This window comes from Pseudorca crassidens, chromosome 3 (assembly GCF_039906515.1).
Source record: "Pseudorca crassidens isolate mPseCra1 chromosome 3, mPseCra1.hap1, whole genome shotgun sequence".
Taxonomy (NCBI): Eukaryota; Metazoa; Chordata; class Mammalia; order Artiodactyla; family Delphinidae; genus Pseudorca; species Pseudorca crassidens.
Genome location: NC_090298.1, coordinates 65,825,639 through 65,847,892, shown reverse-complemented (window position 1 = coordinate 65,847,892; position 22,254 = coordinate 65,825,639). Strand labels below are relative to the sequence as shown.

General features: G+C 39.1%; 1 long non-coding RNA gene across 1 annotated transcript in view; it reads right to left on the bottom strand.

The window, feature by feature from the left end:
• LOC137221458 (uncharacterized) overlaps positions 1–22,254 on the bottom strand; it is a 304,989-nt gene that overhangs the window by 583 nt on the left and 282,152 nt on the right. The window lies entirely within an intron of this gene.

Sequence of the window (22,254 nt, the reverse complement as noted above, 5' to 3'; positions counted from 1 at the left end):
AAGCAACTTAGGAGAACAAAGAAAAGCAATCTAAAACAAATGGGAGGAGTGGTTCTTATGTGTAATTATTACTTTTAAAGTTTGCATTGTTTCCTAAGTAACTAAACAAGTTCACTTCAGCAGCTAAGCACCACTGCTTAGGGCCCAATTCTCTTGGGGTCCTGTTATTTCAGTCACGTAATCTACTGAGATTTCCCTTCACCAAAAGAACCAGCGGGATCCCTGAAAGCAATTTTGGATCACACCCAAAAATCTAGAGGATCTGGTATTTTCTTTTCAATTGCAAAGCAAACTGAATTACAAGGAATCGGGAAGGGAGATAGGTAAGGGAGGAGGGAGCAGTGCAACTTGTAAAATCCAATACATTCTTTCTCCTTTTAAGGACAAATTGGAGTTTATATATTGAAGTGGGAATTTAGAATAAAACAAAAAGAAAAATGTTTCTGATTTTTTTAAGATTGGTCAAATTATAAGCTGATTATTCAGAAAACTAAAGATGTAAGATATGTTACATTATATTAGCAAAGCAGAAAGTGAGTGGCAGTTTCTGGTTGTCTCAGTCCCACATGAGACTGGAAATGTACGTTGGATTTTAGCCCGAGTTACTCTCCTCTTTTGGCTCCATAGGGAGGAAAACTATTTGGCATCTGTTCCAATTCGGTGTTGGAAACTGCACTTTCAAACACCATTTGTATGTATGTGTTCATGCACTTGCTACTGTGAAAAACAACTTTAGAAGACACGGTCCTTTATTTTATGAATTTTACTGTGGCTTATGATACAATATTGTTGGGATTTTAGGGGATCAGTATCTAGCACCCTTCTCTTTGCTACCTGAACTCCGAAGCAGAATTGACAGAACCAAGAGTCAGACAGATGGAGATCAAAGTATTACTTTTGTTACTGATAAACTGGACAATGTGACTTTTGATTTGCAGCCAAGATGGCTTGCAATTTTATATTTCAGCATTTACACCTCCAGAAGTTTCCAACACAGCCAAGCAGCTGCAGGTCTCCCGTGACGTGAAGGCTCCAGAGAACACGGCGGAGCACGGACCAGGTGATCTGATGAGCCAACCCAGAAGCTCTGAGGCCCTGTGCAGTCTCTCCTCCTCCCCTGGGCAGGAGTAAGGGAGGGGCAGAGAGAGGCCAGTGGTGTTAATCCTAAATTCCTCCATGTGGAGTTATGATGCCTTAGAGAAAAGCAGACCCCACAACAGGAATAATAATTCTACTTCTATAGTGATTTCATATTCCCATTTATCATCACAGTTTGCAGAGGGAAGAGGGTCTTTGCAGCTGAAAAAGACTCACTTTTGAAAGGGAAAGAGAAATGCCACTTTGTGGATGTAAAGTAGATTTACCTCTTTTCATGGCCTAAACATACTACATTTTCATCTCGCTAATTTGTTTTTCTAAGAAAACACAGGTCCCGACTATAATCCCTTTCTTGCTCTAATTACCTAAAAATTAATAAAAATGATTTTTAATTTTACTCTCAGAAGTTGATATTGCAATGTTCAGTGATAATATATTTGATAACATTTTCAGTCTTCTAACCTAGATTGTAAAAGAAGTAGATTTATTTTGTCTAATTCATAAAGAAGGCAGTTTGTCATATTCATGATCTTTCTTCTTAAATTCAGAAGTCTCATTTTTATTCCTTTTTCTTCCCATCCAAAGCATAAAGAACGTAGAATATGAAAACTTTATTTTTTCTAAAACTGGGATTCAAATGCTTGGTTGTCAATACAAAGGACAAATAAGGACTAGGGAGAGATTGGGGCTCAAGGTGCCAGTACATGTCATCTGCCCCCATAGGGAGGGCTACAGCAGGAGGGGGACAATCCAACCCTCATGGCAAAAAGCAGCAGAGCCAAGGGATGGATAGAGAGAGGGCCCCAGCAACACCATCTACATTTCTAGTTCTAGCAATGAATTAAGCCAGCTCCCTCCTTGACTTCCTAGTTTTGGGAGCCAATTCACGACCTCTAGGTGAATAAGAGTTGTTTTCTGTCATTTGCAACCCTGGAAGTCCTGGAAAATGCAAAGCTTGTCCCCCCTGCATATCTATACTTAGTCTGTAAAGTATAATAAGACTTTAGTAAAGGTTCCAAGTTAATGGGAGAAAATCACAACACAGAGGCACAAAATTGACTCTCTACCAATAAGACTGATCCTGATCAAAACAGGAGAAAGCAACAGTGTACTGGTCAAGAATGATACTTTCTCTACTTGGAAAGTAAGTCTCTAAAGAAAACAGAGGCTATAGAAATGCAGCTTTACCAACAGAACATGTCAGTTGTCTCTCTACCCAGCTATTCATTCAAAGAGCTGAGAAAATTTTCTTTACTATTTCCTGGGTCCTACCCTAGACCTGGTAATAAGGACTTTTGGAATGGGACTTAGAGATCTGAAAATTTATAAAGTTTAACATATGATTCAGATACCGTATTTTGGGACCTTTTTTCTACCAGCCGTTTTGGTAAAAAGGAAGCTTCTCCCACACATGGCCTAGGAGTGGGAGCTCTGAGAGCAGAAGGTCTATTTTTCTTTCAATATCTTGTTCCATCATTGCCTTTTCTCTATGCAGTTGGACTGAGATATTTGCCAAATCTTTCCCAATGTACACTTATGCTCTCTCTGCTGGAATAAGCTGTCATTTTTGTCTTACATTTTTAATAACAACTATATATTATGTAAAAATGAAAAAAAGAGCATGAGGTCTAAACAAGACTTGGTAACGTTGACTAGATGCCACCTCACCTGAGCTAGTCTAGTAGGACTAAGAAAAGTATCGGTCCCAGAACACAGGGTGGGAAAGAGTTTATGTATGTTTTTAAGTGATCTCAGCTGAAATGTATAGTGTGGGCAATAGAGGATGAGAAGACAGGAAGTCAAAAAGACCATTAATTCAATACAAAAGAAAATCCCTTTGACATTCATAAGCACAACCACACTTGGTATGGGTTCAATAATACTTCTGCTAACATCCAAAGGGAACACCTAAGAATTTCTACGATTTTAGCTTCCTGCATCTTCAAAACCACTTACGCATGTCCTATGTTAGTGATCCAAAAACAAAGTTACATTTGGATAAAAATAGTATTAATCGTAAAAGACAGAAGAATCATTTGAATCAAGACTCACTGAAGTGAAACAATGTTGCCATCAATAAGACATTATTGACCTCGTAAGACAAGATTGATCCTCTTCTATCCAAAATGCTGATGGATTGGACACATACAGTTTGTCCAACAGGGTATGAATACACCACAACTCAACACAAACAGCAAGCAGTTACTTTTAGCATATTTTGGACAAAAGCCAAAAATTGCCTCAAGCCCATTTTACCATATTTTAAGCATAAAAATAAATGATGACCTTATTTTAACTTTCAGATGACACAGAAGTTATATTATTCAGGAGTTTATTGGTGTCGTAGAATAACAGAAATCAGGGTGTATGGTGAAAGTAGAAACTTAGATGAATTAGACATTGAAACAGGAACCTTGGCAGTAATCATAATCAAAGAATGTGTGTATGTTTGTGTGTGTGTGTGTGTGCACATGTGCAAGTTTGTGTCACAACAATCTCACATTTCTGGGAATGTTGTTTTTCTAGTTTAGATCACTGGAAAATTTCTTGGGGGCTAGCCAGAAAAACAAATGTTGCTGGAATACTGAGGATTGGTTAGAGCGGTTATTATAGCCTTTTGCATAATAACCATAGTGTTAACTTGGCTAGGCTGAAATACGTTCCCCAGAATCGCCTTTCCTGTCCATTTCCCATTAAGGTGGACCCCATGAGAGATTCTTCTGTGGGATTTGGAGACTGCAACTGCTCCCCTTTCCCTAGAACTTCTTCAGCTTCTCTGATTCTTGGGTCAGTGTCTATGTTTAGTTTCAAGATAAAGGATCCCCAGCTTCTGTGGAACACACACCAGCAAGGTCAGAGACAATGAAAACCAACGTGTGTGTGTCCTTATATATATTCCAACTTGTGCTTGCTCTTCCCCATTTCCCTTCCTGCTGCCTGCCCTGCAGACGTCAGGCTTTAGCAACAGATGCAAGGACAATGGCATTATAGAGACTGCTTAACCAGCTCTCATGATTTTGTAATTCCAGATCACTCTAAAAGTCTGTATTAATATCTATATCATTGATATCTATAATTATAGACGATATAGCTATAGATAGATAGATAAAATATCAATAGGGCTTCCCTGGTGGCGCAGTGGTTGCAAGTCCGCCTGCCGATGCAGGGGACACAGGTTCGTGCCCCCGTCCGGGAAGATCCCACATGCCACGGAGCAGCTAGGCCCGTGAGCTATGGCCGCTGAGCCTGCGCGTCCGGAGCCTGTGCTCCGCAATGGGAGAGGCCACAACAGCGAGAGGCCCGCGTACCGCAAAAAAAAAAAAAAAAAAAAAATATATATATATATATACACATATATATATATCAATAGATCTATCTATTAATATACTCTAGTGGTTCTACTTCTTTGATTGAACCTTGACGGACAAAATAACTACAGGAATTCCATAACTTCCCAGGTCAAGCTCTATTAAGCCAGACTTGTTTTAACATATAACACACACGCACACACACATACACACTCATGCACACGCACATGCATGCACACACACACACTCATCATCATCATCTTTTGAGGTCTTTAGTAAAGATAAAGACCTTGAGAACTTACACACTTTATGTACTTCCTTACCTTACTGAATGAGAAATGGAGACACTCTATTTCATTGTACTAATTTTAATATATGTAATGCATATAAAAATCATATTTGAAAAGTATCTATTAAACATAATAATTCTTTGTCCCAATAATGCAACTTCTGTGCCCCTATCCTCCATGAAAAAAAGGACCACCACCCCCTTCTAACTGTGGGACATTCATACTATAATTTATCATGTAATTACTAAAAAGAATGTTTGCAAAGCAATATATATATGTTATGGTCCTATGCTTGTAAAAAAATAATAGAGGAGAAGACTTATGTGAGAATATGTTTGTATATATTTATAAAGAGCATAGGAAAAGGTGGATAAGACATCATCACACTGGACTGATAACATTGTTTACTGGAATGGAGTAGCTTTGGTGAGACATTAACATTTTCTTTATACAACATGTCTGTATTGTTGGAATTATTACAAAAAGCATGCATTAGTTTCATGTTTTTTCCCATCCTCCCCAAACTAACTTCAGCAAACAACAATAACTTTGCTGTTTTGTTCCTTCAACAGAGAAACGAAAGAAAGTATCACATGTGACTGCTCCCATGCTCCCTGCACCTAGCAGCTAGCTGGCTGGTGTGGTGCCCCCGTGAGGAAGGCTATCTCAGACCCCAAGCTGGACCCCTGACCCCGATTAGGTCACCATCTATCTTCTCCAGCACTTGAACTTGAATTTCCTCAACTCTCTGTTCAAGGCCTGTTTCTCATCATCAATACACCTAAGGTCCAGGAATGGGCTATAGTTCTTGGAATTCAGCTCAGGTGCAAAAATCTTATTCTGGCTCATTCTTCATTCCTTTTGTATGTATGCTGTTCACATAGACTCAAAAGTATCTCACGGAGTATTTAGAGAGAATTGTCCTTGTCTTATTTCAACTGGTAACCTATTATCAATCAACCACTAACCAACAAACATCTTTTGAGAGCCTAGTCAAATACCTATAGGAAAGCGCTTATTATATATATTAAATATCTATTCTTGCAATCAGATTTTCCTTAAAATTGGTAAGACTTATTTAATTTAGTAAGTAATCTACTACTTATCGTTTTGCTAAACTCTGAAGGTTAGTAATCAAATTGAAAGAAATAAGTCAAACCATGTCATTTTATAAATGAAAGTACTTTAAATAATGGTAACAGGAATGCAGAGATTCCTCGTCACGTCACAAAGTTCTCTGTAAGGGCTGACGTGATAGAGAGAGGTGTCTAAAGATGAGTGAGCAAAGAGAGGTTCCTTCTATGCAGAGCCCTCCTGAATTTAACAGAAGGATTTTCTCTCAGTGGCATTAGATCTTGATTATTTCATAATCAACACCAGAAACAGAGAGGCCCTGGGACCTTAATTTTGATTTCCAACTTCTCCAGAAAGGAAGGAATAAAAATGTTTCATGTTATAAAAGGGAACATATTCCATTTCTTTGAACTGGAGAAGGGCTCACTTCCCTTCGTTTTGCTTTGTCTGGGTATGGAGGAAAGAAGCTCCCTCAGCCCAGTTTTGAGGCTATTTCTAGATTTATCCCTCCTTTCTCTTGTGGAAAATAAGAGTAACATAGGTTTATCAGACTAATTAATTAACTCACACAGCTTCCAAAGGAGAGAAAGCAGTGTCCTTTCCCACCACTGTAAAGATAACGTCACTGGGTAGATACTGATGGAGCCTTTGCAATCAGTGAGGCAGCCCTCCCAATGCCCTGACCAGACTATAGGCCATACACCCAATCTTAAACACTTTTAAAAAAGAGAAAGGTATTTCACAGAATGTAGCTACCAACCAGAGACTAATCCTTATTCTCTAGGAAAACAAATCTGGCTTTCCACTTATGGCATGTCCATCAAATCTGACAAAGCAAATTTAGCCTATTTCTCTTTTTTAAATGATGTCTGAAAATAGTTTTTTCCTTTTTTTCCCTAATTTACTGCTCTATGACATCATGTCTCTGAGATCTTTCTTCGCTTCCTTCTAAACACAGAGGCCTTCCCTTTCTACCAGCAAGAAGCGTTCTCAGCAGCAAGAATCCCTACCCTGTTTGTTTCCAAAAAGTAAAAGAAATATTTCTGGGCTTGGTTGAAAAGAGAAACATTTGGCCATTTAAATGAGTTATGCCTTTTAAAACATTGACTGAGAATTTACAACTAAAAACCATGACAGAAGACACTGATATTTCAAAACATATATGGCTCTTGGACTGACATTAGATTTTCTAGACCCACTTCTTTATAAATCTTCATCCCTCACACCAAATTTTGACAGGAGGGGAAAGAATGAAGAACCTGGGTTATAAGAGAAAGCTTTTGGGAACCAGACACCCACGTTTGTTTTCTATCATCTAGTATGAGTCAAGAATTTAGAATTATCAGTGATTGAGCAATTTGAATAGCAGTGAAAATGACTTCTAAATGTTAAATTTTAGTACTCCTGTCTCATACAGATGTATTATCTGTCTCTGAGTTCATCTGAGAGAACAGTGTTTCAATTTTGTGCTGTTTACATGATGTACCTAAATTTGAAAGAAAACAATCTGGCTTAGTCAAATCTTCTTGTGGTGACTTAGATTTGAAAAGGATGGAGTTCTGCATTCAGGATATGGAAAGATGCCTATTACAGCAGCAAGAAACAAACCATAAAATGTGTTTAATGGATTACCCCCAATCACCATTTTTTTTTTTTCTTTTTGCGGTACGCGGGCCTCTCACTGCTGTGGCCTCTCCCGTCGCAGAGCACAGGCTCTGGATGCACAGGCTCAGCGGCCATGGCCCACAGGCCCACCTGCTCTGTGGCATGTGGGATCCTCCTGGACCGGGGCATGAACCCGTGTCCCCTGCATCGGCAGGCGGACTCTCAACCACTGCGCCACCAGGGAAGTCCCCAATCACCATTTTTGAAAGATCATAGCTCTCTCTATAGCAGTGGCTGCTTGGCCATGCTTTTGAATCCCCTGGAGAACTTTTAAGAAACTCTGATGCCTTGGTTCCACACTCAGAGATTTGTAGAGAATTGGGCGGATGTGCAGGGGGCACTCTCATGGGCCACCCAGCTTGAGAACTTCTGCTCCAGAATATGCTGTTAAAACCTCCCTTATCATGTCCCAGACACCCAACTGGGGAGTTACAAGGTGCTTCATGATTCAAGCCACCTCATTTGCCTCAGGTACCTTCAACTGAAAAAAAATAGAAGCATTCCTGAGAACAGTGTAGAAGGTGAACTCTGAACTACCAGAGCCAAGTTGATGCAATTGTAAATATTAAAAAGGAAGAAGAAAGATTAGTTAGGACACAGAGAGGTACACATATCTTGAAATAGGGTGTCTCTCATCTTTCCTTTCAACTTACTCAGAAGTAGACGTATTCATGTTTTCCTTCAACTCCTAGAGGAAAGTGGGGAAGGACATTTAAACATGGGAATAAAGCAGGTGCCAAGGGCAGCTGGAGCAGAATAGAGCAATTGTCACAATGGCCCCTGTAGCAGCTGAGACGCCCCTTTCAGGAGTAAGAACTTTGGAAGGTTCAGGATCATGTCCCAGGGCCCTTGTTCTCAGCGGACTCAACTAGCCTTTCCGGGTGCCATAGAAGGAAAGCTGTCCTCTGGAATAAGGTCCCATCCCTGAGCTCAGACTGGCCTGGATTGTCAATGGGGAAACTCTGAGTCACACAAGACAGAAACCACACCATTTTACTTCAACCCAATTAAAATTGAGAAAAAGTAAAAGAAATATGACAGAAAACCAGTGTACAACAGTCAGGATAGTTTTTGATTTTTATATTAAGGAAGCTTGGAAGTTCATCTGATACTCTTCTTCCTGCAAAGAACAGTCAACACCCTTTTCATAAAAAGGCATCGTGATGCAAACTGACTTTGGAAGGTACAAAGTCAGATTATACACATTCTTTCCACCTAGTCTTCTGAGACTTATATTTGCTAATGCAAAATGTCTTGCAAAAAAAGAAATTGGCCTTTTTCTAACTCCATTACCAATTTTCCTAATTGTAGATGCTTTTGAAATTGGAATAATTATGAATAATAGTCAAGTTGTAAGGCAGCATACTGCTTTTCAAGACCTGAAGATAAACCTTCTTTCTCTTTGTATTAACAAGGATCAAGTGAGAGTTATGTTTCTGTTCTCTTGTTTTTCTAATATAGTCTTTAATACTCAACAAGTTGTCATTAAGCATCTGTGTGCCATGCTCAGTGCCAACTCCAGGGATTACAATGATGAGTAATATTTGATCTTTATGAGAAACAGACAGGCCAGTGGGAGAAACAGACACAGACACCACTAGCTGTATAGTAGGGGCTACACTAACGGTATGCACAAAATTCTTTAGAGCATAGACTCAGAAGCGACGTAAGAAGAACACGGGTGTGTGCGTATGTGTGTGTCTGTGAATATCCCCAAGTGGTTGATAATTTGGGAGAGAGTGCCTACAATGAGATCTATTTATTTGTCTCCTTCTGTAAGAAATCTTAGCACAACTCACTTTTAAGACCCATAGTGACTCTAAAAATTGGAAGTCTAACCACCAGTGTCCTGCTCACTTCCTCAGGCTCCACAGGCAGCTGTTGGGACACTAACAAGGCTCCCGTTAAGAACATCTATTAAGTTTGATGTCAGAAGCCTCAACATGGACAGAGTTGGTTAGTTTTCTGCTTACTGGTAAACATTAACCAGCTGGTAAGTATCGACTGTGACATTCATGAAGAATAGTGCATAACCGTATGCACTCTTAAACACTCTGCACCACCTTCCTTTCTTGTCTATTTCATAATCACTGGTTTTAACTGGGTTCCTTAAATGCATTGTATACAAATATAAAAAACCTTTAAAATGATGCAATATCTAGTTTTCAAACACTTTAAGGCCACAGAACCCTTTTCTTCAAGCAAAGTCTTAAGAGGGAGATAAATATACAAAGCAAGTTAAATCAAGCCTCCTCAGTTAAAAGGGAGAGGTTGCTTACAGCCCTGTTTGCATGGATTCCACCCCAGTTCTTTGTTCTTTAGCTGCTGTTTCCTTTCTCTCCCAGGCGCCCACCTGAGACTCTCCGAAGAGGTCTTCAGGCTCCTCAAGACACAGCTGGAAGACAACTGTTCTAAGGAGAACAGATTTTTCATGTGACACATGCAGTAACATTTCTATGGTTGAGTCTGACTAGAATGTCAGGCACTAAACCAAGTCCCCCAAAGCGGCCAAGCTGTGCAGACCTGGCACATCCCTGAAACTCTGCAAACCCTTCTTCATCTCTACCATAGTGTCCTACTAATTTGCAAACTTTAAGTGCTTTTCAAGTGTAAGAACCCCTGAAAATTTGTAGCATTTTCCCTTGAGTTAACTGGGGTAGAGTGAAAACAACTTTAGACCCAGAAAGTTCTGCATTCTCATCCTGGCTCTGCAATTCACCGAATACGTGACTCTGACTGAGTCATTTTTCTGGACCCTCAGTTTCCCCATTTGCAAAAACTGAGGTAGTGATAGCAAAGAGAGTTATTGTGAAAGTTAAATCACAGCAAGAATTCCCTATCTACTCCGATGCCTGGTACATTGTAAGAACTAGATAAGTGTTCACCAGACCCAAATGCCTTTATTTTAAAAAGAGCCACATCATTTCTCTTTAGTATGGGTTTTACATCAGAGCCCTGCACTGTAGCGAATATATTACCGATTGCCTCCCTTGAGAAATGGTGCTATATAAATGCAAGCTTAGTCACTTATCACAATCACACGTGCTCATCAGGGTGTGCCTCCTCCTCACACCTTTCTTTCTTAAAGGCTATTACACCTGCTTCTTGGCTCTGTATAGCAACTGCCCTTAGAACTTAATGAGCAAAATTATTCATTTCTGGGGCTTCCCTGGAGGCGCAGTGGTTGAGAGTCTGCCTGCCGATGCAGGGGACACGTGTTCGTGCCCTGGTCCGGGAAGTTCCCACATGCCGCGGAGCGGCTGGGCCCGTGAGCCATGGCCGCTGAGCCTGCGCGTCCAGAGCCTGTGCTCTGCAATGGGAGAGGCCACAACAGTGAGAGGCCCGCATACTGCAAAAAAAAAAAAAAAAAAAAATTATTCATTTCTGAGCTTTTTCTCTTTTTGATAGAAAAAGCTCATTTGGTTAAAAGTGATTTGATGAAAGTTTACGGTCATGTTAAAATGTAGAAATGATTATATTCAGTTATTTAAAACTAGGAGAACATTTACTGTTTTTTCTCTTGAATCATTACTTTAATAGTATGTATTTTCTGTTATATATGAGACATTTCTGTATTTTCCATATCTTATTGACAATAGGCCATCATGGGAATCTTAGAAAAAGGAACAAAGAAACCAGAGAAAGACCACCCTGCTATCTAACTCTTCTTGCATTTGTTTGATGACTATTTTTGAAATCTTGAAATATGTGAAACACATATCTTGCCAAATCTTTATATGTTTTGTCACTTCCAATAAGAAATTGGATCTCACATCTGTTTCTGTTTTGAGAATACATCACTTTTTTTTTCAAACAGACATGTGAAAATCAGAAAATAGAGGGATCAGAAATCTGTGCAGAGAATTTGAGTTGGGGGTTTGGGAGGGATAGTACAGTGGATTCACAGTAGGTCCTTGATCTGGTGGAAGTTGAACTATTCCAGCCACCTCTCACTGCTCTATTCAGGGCATTTTAGTTGTAAGAGCACTGAGCCTGTCTCATCTGAGAAACTCATTGACCCTTCCAAACCAGAAGGAACTTATTTAACAAACTGCAATCTCATGCCACTTAAAATAGTGTGACCTTAATTTTAATTCAACTGAAATCAGTGACCGTTTATTGAAAACTAACCTAATCAGTTCCGGTGGGAGAAGAGAGAATTCTTATTCTAACCCACTTAGTTAGAGAGACCAAACTGATGAGACAAAACATGGATTTGGTGTAATTCCTAGTTTTGGGGGAACAACTCTGGTGCTCATAATAAACTGAAACATGGAGACATAGTGCATTAAATGTCACATAGTACACCAGCAACAACCAAAATTGCTGTATGAAACTACAAAGGTGGAGTTGATTGAAAATGATCATAATATGTAGGGAAGTAAGGACACTTCCCTGGCAGGGACTTTGTTGTACTGCACATACACCATTACCTTTGCAATGACGCTCAGTGGGATGGTCATCACTAAAAAGGACACAAATCCTTTCTTTGTTCATTCCTGGAAGAAGTAGGGATGTAGGTAGGCCTGAGAATTATCAGTAGCCTTTAAAAAACAAACTTTCCTGAAATCTGCCTCGTCTACAGGGAACTGGGGGATGCAGGAATGAAATGTGCTGTTGGTCCTCACTGCCCAAGTGATGATGATAGTCACCTCACTCCTGCCCCGCCCACCTCACTAAGGCTGCTTCATGAAACACTGCACAGTGTACTGTTGTGTTTGATTGTCTCTGGTTCCAGAACTTAGAATATTCTCTTAATTCCAACATCTTTTAGAAAAAAGCAAAATAAGATGATTCAACATGATTTGTTTAAGTTACATTTCTTTTCAAAGATAAAAAGAGACAACTACACACTGTTTTAATTGTTAGCTTACTTATGCCTCACAGCACCCTGAGTAAGGACGCAAGACCAGAGAGACTCACTTTATTAATTCCAAATGCCCAGAATAGAGTCTCTCACGCTTGGATCTGGTCATGTGTCCATCCAATCCAGTTATATAATTGCAGTTGGGGTGGGGGAGGTCCATCCCCAGGGGCCTCACAACTCAGAGAAAGTGAGGCGAGTGTCAGGCTGGGAAGACGCTTTAAAACACTATCTATTTACTACTTGTTAAATTGCCTGCAGGCTCTACAGAGATCTGTAGGGCAGTCCTATTATTTATTTATACTCTACCTTCTCCCAAAATGAATTTCAAATGATGTAGAAAATGATCATATGAGCAGAAAAGGGCAATTAGAATTGTTTTAAAAATAGATTTATATGAAATAATAATGAAATGTAATGAGAAAATAGATGATTCTTGCGAGTTCCGAGGTAATTAGTTAGCTAACGCAATTACATGCTAAATTTATACCTGAGTTCCCCAGCAGCCAAGATAACAGGAAAACCTGATAGATTATAGAATTATCTTGTCCAGAAAAAGAATTACTAAAAGGAAAAACATTCTTTTCTAGGCACTGAACTCCAGAAAGAATTCATAAATTAGGTACTTACTGAAGAGATACCACATGAAATAACAGAAAATGACTTCTATTATAGTTTTTTAAATCATTCTTCAAATGGATGTTTCCATTTCATTTCTGTGGAAGCTAAAGGAATAGCATTAACCTTAACTCAATAAACTTAGGGTAAAAGATTAATGTGGTTCTGCCTGTGAATACCTGTGGGAACGCATGATTTTTAGATCACAACTTGCTCTGGGATCTGCACCAGGTCTGAGCTAGTGTGAAAGAACAGGCTGAGAGGTATGTAGTAATTCTCTAAAAAACATAATATTACAACTTCCAATTATTTTTAAATAATACTTTTATTATAGAAGTATGCAGACCTTGTAGATAATTAGAAAAAAATTATAACTTCACATTGCCACCACCCAGTGATTACTACTTTAAATTCTTAAGCATATCTTTACAGATATTTCTGTAAGTGTTGTTCTTTTTTATTTTTTTGCCAACTTGATTTTTTCCCAATCACTGATCTCCATCTTTCCCTTTTAATAAATTTTCATTTCAATCAATACTGAGACCGCATTCACATTTATCCAATTGTTTCTAAAACACTTTTACAGCTGGTTTGTCAAATCTAGGATCCAAGAAGATCCATTTCATCTGGTTATTAGGTTCCTTAGGTCTCTATTCAAGCACAATCTTTTTATTATGACCTCAATTTGTTGATGGGACAGGGCAAGTAGTCCAGCAAAGTGTCTCACCTTCTAGGTTTGTCTGGTTATTCAGATAATCTAGCTGGGGGTCTGGGGGATGGGAAAAAATCAAAAGACCCAGACGCCTCCTCCCCTGGTTTCTGGTTTAGGCCAGGAGAGAGCCCTGGTGTGTGTGTCTACTGTTCAGGAAGATTCTAAATCGCGGATGGGTTAGTCCGGGCACTGGCTGGCAGGCGAGTGTCCCTTTTCTTCAGTTTGTGATTTGTAAACTGCAGTCAGAGGAAAGGGGTGGGGAGAAGGCAATGGGCCAGGAGTGAAGCAGGAACTAGGTCAGGAGCTGTTTACCTGACCATGTGTATCAGAAAATGTGAATCAGTGGCCGTGCTGACCAGGGTCTGGCTTTCAGTACTACCCATTCAATAGAACAATTAGCCCATCTTAGGGGCAAAGTCACATTACAGTGGTCATGGGAAAGGAAGGAACTCCCCTCTCTGCCTGTGTTAATGTCTGCATTTCATAGTAGTCTTTTCACAAGAGGATAATTCATTCAAGGGTGGTAACTGATTCATCTCTGAATCTGCAGTATCTGGCACAGTCCCTGGTACATTAAGGGGCAGACTTTGGGGAGTGTTTGACATCCTTTAACATAAAATCAAGAGCAGCTATTCAGTACTGTCTTAGACCCAAGCAAGGGGGGCCCCTTCTGTAAAGGGCTCTACCCTGGCCTCCTGCAGTCATGCCTCTCCCAGGGGGGTGAGGCTTCTTTGGGGCTGAGGGGCGTATCCACCCAGGGCCCTCCCCTTGTTTCTAAACTATGCAGTAGATACACGGACCCTGGAATTCACTGCACAAATGGTCCCAAATGCTTTTTGAAGGACCTGAGCCACACTTTCTGCAGGTCTGATCTCCTGGGAGGCCCTCTGAGCCAATAATGTACACACCCCTAGGCCTGGAGGCTTGCCATGGGATGACTGTTTGCAGGGGTTGTGGATGGAGCTTGGACCAGAGGGCTAGTCTGCCCATGAACCCATGAGAAACCTTGAGATTTCGGAGGGAGCTGGGCTTGAAGGAGAAGTGGGACTGGGTTATGGGGAGAGGTGGGCAGAGCTTGGACCAGCCTCCCTTATACGTCACATGCCAGCTGGGAACTCAGGAGTCTTGAGTTGTCAAGTTCTAACCTGGTTTTCCAGCTTGTTATCAAGGTACATTTGTTAAGGCAGGAGGCTAGGATATTTTATTTGAGTATTTTCTCTTGATGTATCATGTTTAAGTATTTAGAGAAACAGTATAGATACTCTATTTGTACTCTCCCCCCAGGCCTGCAATCACTAGGAGTGATTTCTTGCTTTCTTTCTTCTTGCTGAGGAAGCACTCTTTAGAGATAATTGTTTTTTCTACTTTTTTGCATAAAGTGGGTCAACTAACCCACTGTTCCTGAGTGAGTGGAACATGAGCCTCAGAAGTCAACTGAATTCAGGGGAATCCTTCACAGCTCCCATGTTCCTCTCTGAGATCATCATTATGGGGCCATTAGTGAACCAAACTTGAGTCTGAGAAATAGCTCATGGATCATCCAGGCTCTTCACTGCTTCTTCTCCTGCATTAAACCATTGTACTACCTCTATCAGTACAGTATCAGGAGAGATATAAAGAAAATGGATATTAATTTCACTGAGTTAATGTCCATTGTAATGGACAAGAATTGGAAGTATGAAAATGTTATTATTTTGTTTTTATTATTGCTACCAGTACATATCTATTTCAATGCTTTTGCTCTCCACTAAAAGCTAGAGCCCAAAGCTGACTAAAGACCGATTTGGGGAGAAACATCAAATAGCTAACGCACATCAAATAAATGTTTAGGAAATCATACACTAGAGAAATGCTTTTGCAAAAGAGAAGGGGAAAGTGAACATTTCTATCTTGTCAGCTATGCTGCTATAGAAAGAAAAATGAAATATTCTTACTTCCATAAGCAGCAAAGTTTTTTTCAACCCAAATTACCCATCTCAGCCGTATCAGAGACACTTCCTATAATAATTTTATAAGGAAAAAAGATCATGTGCCAGCAAACCTCAATCCTTAGTTTGAAATGTATTTATACATAAGTGAGGTCAGAACAAAATGACTCAGGGAATGGAGGGAAAGTTTCCTTTGAAGTGTTCTGAGAATAAGAGAAGCTCTAATACACAGATGGAAGTGACATTTGCTTTGTGTTTTCCATCTCTCTCTCTCTCTCTCTCTCTCTCCTAAGACAAACTACCACAGTGGCCCTCATACCTATATTTTATAGGAAGACTCATAAGTGAAAACATCCGAACCTTGGGAACCTGATCCCCGTTACCAATTCTACATTTCCAAAAGGGCATTTAAAGACACCATTGTTTGTTCCCAGTGACTAGTTAATTGCATTCTGATTTGGTAATTGCAAACAGATCCCAGTGTCTCAGTTTTTCTGTAAGTATAACAATCTTTAATATGATGGAACCAGAGTTATACTCACAAATTCCCGAAGAGGTTTGTATTAGAGTCTCAGATGATTTTCTGCTCTTCTATTGTGAATGTTAGATCTGGATTTTTTTTTCCTTTAATTTATAACAATGGTCATTATTGATTCAATGTTGATTTGGTCTATTGGGAAATTGCTCAAAGATGGTGGCAGAAAAGACCACAAAAATGTTCATATTATCTTGTTTCACACTATAGATTATTTACGTTTTCATGCATTCCAGACCTAGAGAAAGAAAGGATACCCACAAGAAATGGAAGAGTTTTCTTCCCGAATTGGAAAGATCTGGGAATTATGAGCTGTCTTTGGAAACTATTTCTTCTAAGAGGGCAACTGGTCACCATATTTGTACCATCTCCAAAGTGGAGGCACAGATTATTATTTGAATTAGTAGGATTCTGAGCAAGATGAAACCAGTGCTAAAAGTGAAGGGACTCTATGCAGAAATAAAAGCAATGAACTATGGATAACATGCAACAAAATGGATGAAGCTCACAGATACTGAGCAAAGAGGCTAGACATAAAAGCTTACATACTATATGATTCATTATATGAAGTTCAGGAACAGGCAAAATCATCAATGGTGTTCAAGTAAGAATAGTGGTTGTCTCAAGGGTAAGGGTTGGACATGCCTGGGAAGGGCATGAAGGAAACATCTGGCATACGGAAATTTTTCTTAATTTTTGAATTTAATTTAATTTATTTTTTTATACAGCAGGTTCTTATTAGTCATCCATTTTATACACATCAGTGTATACATGTCAATCTCAATCGTCTAATTCATCACACGCTCACCCCCTGCTGCTTTCCCCCCTTGGTGTCCATACGTTTCTTCTCTACATCTGTGTCTCTAATCCTGCCCTGCAAACCAGTTCATCTGTACCGTTTTTCTAGGTTCCACATATATGCGTTAATATACGATATTTGTTTTTCTCTTTCTGACTTACTTCACTCTGTATGACAGTCTCTAGATCCATCCACATCTCAACAAAAGACCCAATTTCATTCATCTTTATGGCTGAGTAATATTCCATTGTATATATGTACCGCATCTTCTTTATCCATTCGTCTGTCGATGGGCATTTAGGTTGCTTCCATGACCTGGCTATTGTAAATAGTGCTGCAGTGAACATTGGGGTGCATGTGTCTTTTTGAATTATGGTTTTCCCTGGGTATATGCCCAGTAGTGGGATTCCTGCATCATATGGTAATTCTATTTTTAGATTTTTAAGGAACCTCCATACTGTTCTCCATAGCGGCTGTATCAATTTACATTCCCACCAACAGTGCAACAGGGTTCCCTTTTCTCCACACCCTCTCCAGCATTGGTTGTTTGTAGATTTTCTGATGATGCCCATTCTAACCGGTGTGAGGTGATACCTCATTGTAGTTTTGAAGATTTTCAGGTGCTTCTTGGCCATCTGTATGTCTTCTTTGGAGAAATGTCTATTTAGGACTTCTGCCCATTTTTGGATTGGGTTGTTTGTTTTTTTAATATTGAGCTACATAAGCTGTTTATATATTTTGGAGATTAATCCTTTGTCCATTGATTCGTTTGCAAATATTTTCTCCCATTCTGAGGGTTGCCTTTTCGTCTTGTTTACGGTTTCCTTTGCTGTGAAAAAGCTTTTAAGTTTCATTGGGTCCCATTTGTTTATTTTTATTTCCATTACTCTAGGAGGTGGATCAAAAAAGATCTTGCTGTGATTTATGTCAAAGAGTGTTCTTCCTATGTTTTCCTCTAAGAGTTTTATAGTGTCTGGGCTTACATTTAGGTCTCTAATCCACTTTGAGTTTATTTTTGTGTATGGTGTTAGGGAGTGTTCTAATTTCATTCCTTTACATGTAGCTGTCCAGTTTTCCCAGCACCACTTATTGAAGAGACTGTCTTTTCTCCATTGTATATCCCTGCCTCCTTTGTCGTAGATTAGTTGACCATAGGTGTGTGGGTTTATCTCTGGGCTTTCTATCTTGTTCCATTGATCTATGTTTCTGCTTTTGTGCCGGTACCATATTGTCTAGATTACTGTAGCTTTATAGTATAGTCTGAAGTCAGGGAGTCTGAATCCTCCAGTTCTGTGTTTTTCCCTCAAGACTGCTTTGGCTATTTGGGGTCTTTTGTGTCTCCATACAAATTTTAAGACTTTTTGTTCTAGTTCCGTAAAAAATGCCATTGGTAATTTGATGGGGATTGCATTGAATCTGTAGATTGCTTTGGGTAGTATAGTCATTTTCACAATATTGATTCTTCCAATCCAAGAACATGGTATATCTCTCCATCTGCTGGTATCATCTTTAATTTCTTTCATCAGTGTCTTATAGTTTTCTGCATACAGGTCTTTTGTCTCCATAGGTAGGTTTATTTCTAGGTATTTAATTCTTTTTGTTGCGGTGGTAAATGGGAGTGTTTTCTTGATTTTACTTTCAGATTTTTCATCATTAGTGTATAGGAATGCCAGAGATTTCTGTGCATTAGTTTTGTATCCTGCTACTTTACCAAATTCATTGATTAGCTCTAGTAGTTTTCTGGTGGCATCTTTAGGATTCTCTCTGTATAGTATCATGTCATCTGCAAATAGTGACAGTTTTACTTCTTCCTTTCCAATTTGTATTCCTTTTATCTCTTTTTCTTCTCTGATTGCCATGGCTAGGACTTCCAAATCTATGTTGAATAACAGTGGCGAGAGCGGACATCCTTGTCTTGTTCCTGATCTTAGAGGAAATACGTTCAGCTTTTCACCATTGAGAATGAGGTTTGCTGTGAGTTTGTCGTATATGGCCCTTATTATGTTGAGGTAGGTTCCCTCTATGCCCACTTTCTGCAGAGTTTTTATCATAAATGGGTGTTGAATTTTGTCAAAAGCTTTTTCTGCATCTACTGAGATGATCATATGGTTTTTATTCTTCAATTTCTTAATATGGTGTATCACATTGATTGATTTGCGTATATTGAAGAATCCTTGCATCCCTGGGATAAATCCCACTTGATCATGGTGTATGATCCTTTTAATGTGTTGTTGGATTCTGTTTGCTAGTATTTTGTTGAGGATTTTTGCATGTATATTCATCAGTGATATTGCTCTGTAATTTTCTTTTTTTGTAGTATTTTTGTCTGGTTTTGGTTTCAGGGTGATGGTGGCCTCATAGAATGAGTTTGGGAGTGTTCCTTCCTCTGCAATTTTTTGGAAGAGTTTGAGAAAGATGGGTTTTAGCTCTTCTCTAAATGTTTGATAGAATTCACCTGTGAAGCCACCTGGTCCTGGACTTTTGTTTGTTGGAAGATTTTTAATCACAGTTTCAATTTCATTACTTGTGATTGTTCTGTTCATATTTTCTGTTTCTTCCTGGTTCAGTCTTGGAAGGTTATACCTTTCTAAGAATTTGTCCATTTCTTCCAGATTGTCCATTTTATTGGCATAGAGTTCTTGTTGTAGTCTCTTAGGATGCTTTGTATTTCTGCAGTGTCTGTTGTAACTTCTCCTTTTTCATTTCTAATTTTATTGGTTTGAGTGTTCTCCCTATTTTTCTTGATGAGTCTGGCTAATGGTTTATCAAGTTTGTTCATCTTCTCAAAGAACCAGTTTTTAGTTTTATTGATCTTTGCTGTTGTTTTCTTTGTTTCTATTTCATTTATTTCTGCTCTGATCTTTATGATTTCTCTCCTTCTGCTAAGTTTGGGTTTTGTTTGTTCTTCTTTCTCTAGTTCCTTTAGGTGTAAGGTTAGATTGTTTATTTGAGATTTTACTTGTTTCTTGAGGTAGCTTGTATAGCTATAAACTTCCCTCTTAGAACTGCTTTTGCTGCATCCCATAGGTTTTGGATCATCGTGTTTTCATTGTCATTTGTCTCTAGGCATTTTTTGATTTCCTCTTTGATTTCTTCAGTGATTTCTTGGTTATTTAGTAATGTATTGTTTAGCCTCCATGTGTTTGTGTTTTTTATGTATTTTTCCCTGTAATTGATTTCTAATCTCATAGCGTTGTGGTCAGAAAAGATGCTTGATATGATTTCAATTTTCTTAAATTTACTGAGGCTTGATTTGTGACCCAAGATGTGATCTATCCTGGAGAATGTTCCATGCGCACTTGAGAAGAAAGTGTAATCTGCTGTTTTTGGATGGATTGTCCTATAAATATCAATTAAATCTATCTGGTCTATTGTGTCATTCAAAGCTTCTGTTTCCTTATTTAATTTCATTTTGGATGATCTGTCCATTGGTGTAAGTGAGGTGTTAAAGTCCCCCACTATTATTGTGTTACTGTTGATATCCTGTTTTATAGCTGTTAGTAGTTGCCTTATGTGTTGAGGTGCTCCTATGTTGGGTACATATATATTTATAATTGTTATATCTTCTTCTTGGATTGATCTCTTGATCATTATGTAGTGTCCTTCCTTGTCTCTTGTAACATTCTTCATTTTACAGTCTATTTTATCTGATATGAGTATTGCTACTCCAGCTTTCTTTTGATTTCCATTTGCATGGAATATCATTTTCCATCCCCTCACTTTCAGTCTGAATGTGTCCCTAGGTCTGAAGTGGGTCTCTTGTAGACAGCATATATATCATTCACGTTTAAGGTAATTATCAATATGTATGTTCCTGTGACCATTTTCTTAATTGTTTTGAGTTTTTTGTTTTGTTTTTTGCAGTACGCGGGCCTCTCACTGTTGTGGCCTCTCCCATTGCGGAGCACAGGCTCTGGACACGCAGGCTCAGCGCCCACGGCTCATGGGCCTAGTTGCTCTGCGGCATGTGGGATCTTCCCAGACCAGGGCACGAACACGTGTCCCCTGCATCGGCAGGTGGACTCTCAACCACTGCGCCACCAGGGAAGCCCTTTGGTTTGTTTCTTCTCTTGTGTTTCCCACTTAGAGAAGTTCCTTTAGCATTTGTTGGAGAGCTGGTTTGGTGGTGCTGAATTCTCTTAGCTTTTGCTTGTCTGTTAAGCTTTTGATTTCTCCATTGAATCTGAATGAGATATTTGCCGGGTAGAGTAATCTTGGTTGTAGGTTCTTCCCTTTCATCACTTCAAGTATATCATGCCACTCCCTTCTGGCTTGTAGAGTTTCTGCTGAAAGAACAGCTGTTAACCTTATGGGAGTTCCCTTGTACGTTATTTGTCGTTTTTTCCTTGCTGCTTTCAATAATTTTTCTTTGTCTTTAATATTTGCCAATTTGATTACTATGTGTCTCAGCATGTTTCTCCTTGGGTTTATCCTGTATGGGACTTTCTGCACTTCCTGGACTTGGGTGGCTATTTCCTTTCCCATGTTAGGGAAGTTTTCGACTATAATCTCTTCAGATATTTTCTTGGGCCCTTTCTCTCTCTCTTCTCCTTCTGGGACCCCTATAATGTGAATGTTGTTGCATTTAATGTTGTCCCAGAGGTCTCTTAGGATGTCTTCATTTCTTTTCATTCTTCTTTCTTTATTCTATTCTGCAGCAGTGAATTCCACCATCCTGTCTTCCAGGTCACTTATCCGTTCTTCTGCCTCAGTTATTCTGCTATTGATTCCTTCTAGTGTAGATTTCATTTCAGTTATTGTATTGTTCATCTCTGTTTGTTTGTTCTTTAATTCTTCTAGGTGTTTGTTAAACATTTCTTGCATCTTCTCGATCTTTGCCTCCATTCTTTTTCCGAGGCCCTGGATCATCTTCACTATGATTATTCTGAATTCTTTTTCTGGAAGGTTGACTATCTCCACTTCATTTAGTTGTTTTTCTGGGGTTTTATCTTGTTCCTTCATCTGGTACATAGCCCTCTACCTTTTCATCTGTCTCCCTTTCTGTGAATGTCTGGAAATATTTTTAATTTGCTCTAGGTAGTAGTTACCCAGGTCTGTACATAAGTAAAATGTCATTAAGGTTTATAATCCTAAAATTTGTGCATTTTGTGCACTTGACTATATGAATGTTTGACTTCATTTAAAAAATGAAGAGAGGAGAGAAGTAGCTTCAGTTAGTCTCCTTTCACTATATCCTGCTCTACTTTATTTAGCTTCTTTCAACTCTTTTTCTTGCATCTTTTTTTCATTCCTATGTTTACGTAGAAGGTGATGGGAGTTTGAAGAATCATTTGACTTCAGGAGAGAACAAATTGGATTCCAACCTTATTGAATTTGGCTTGAATCCAAACCAAATTTAAAAT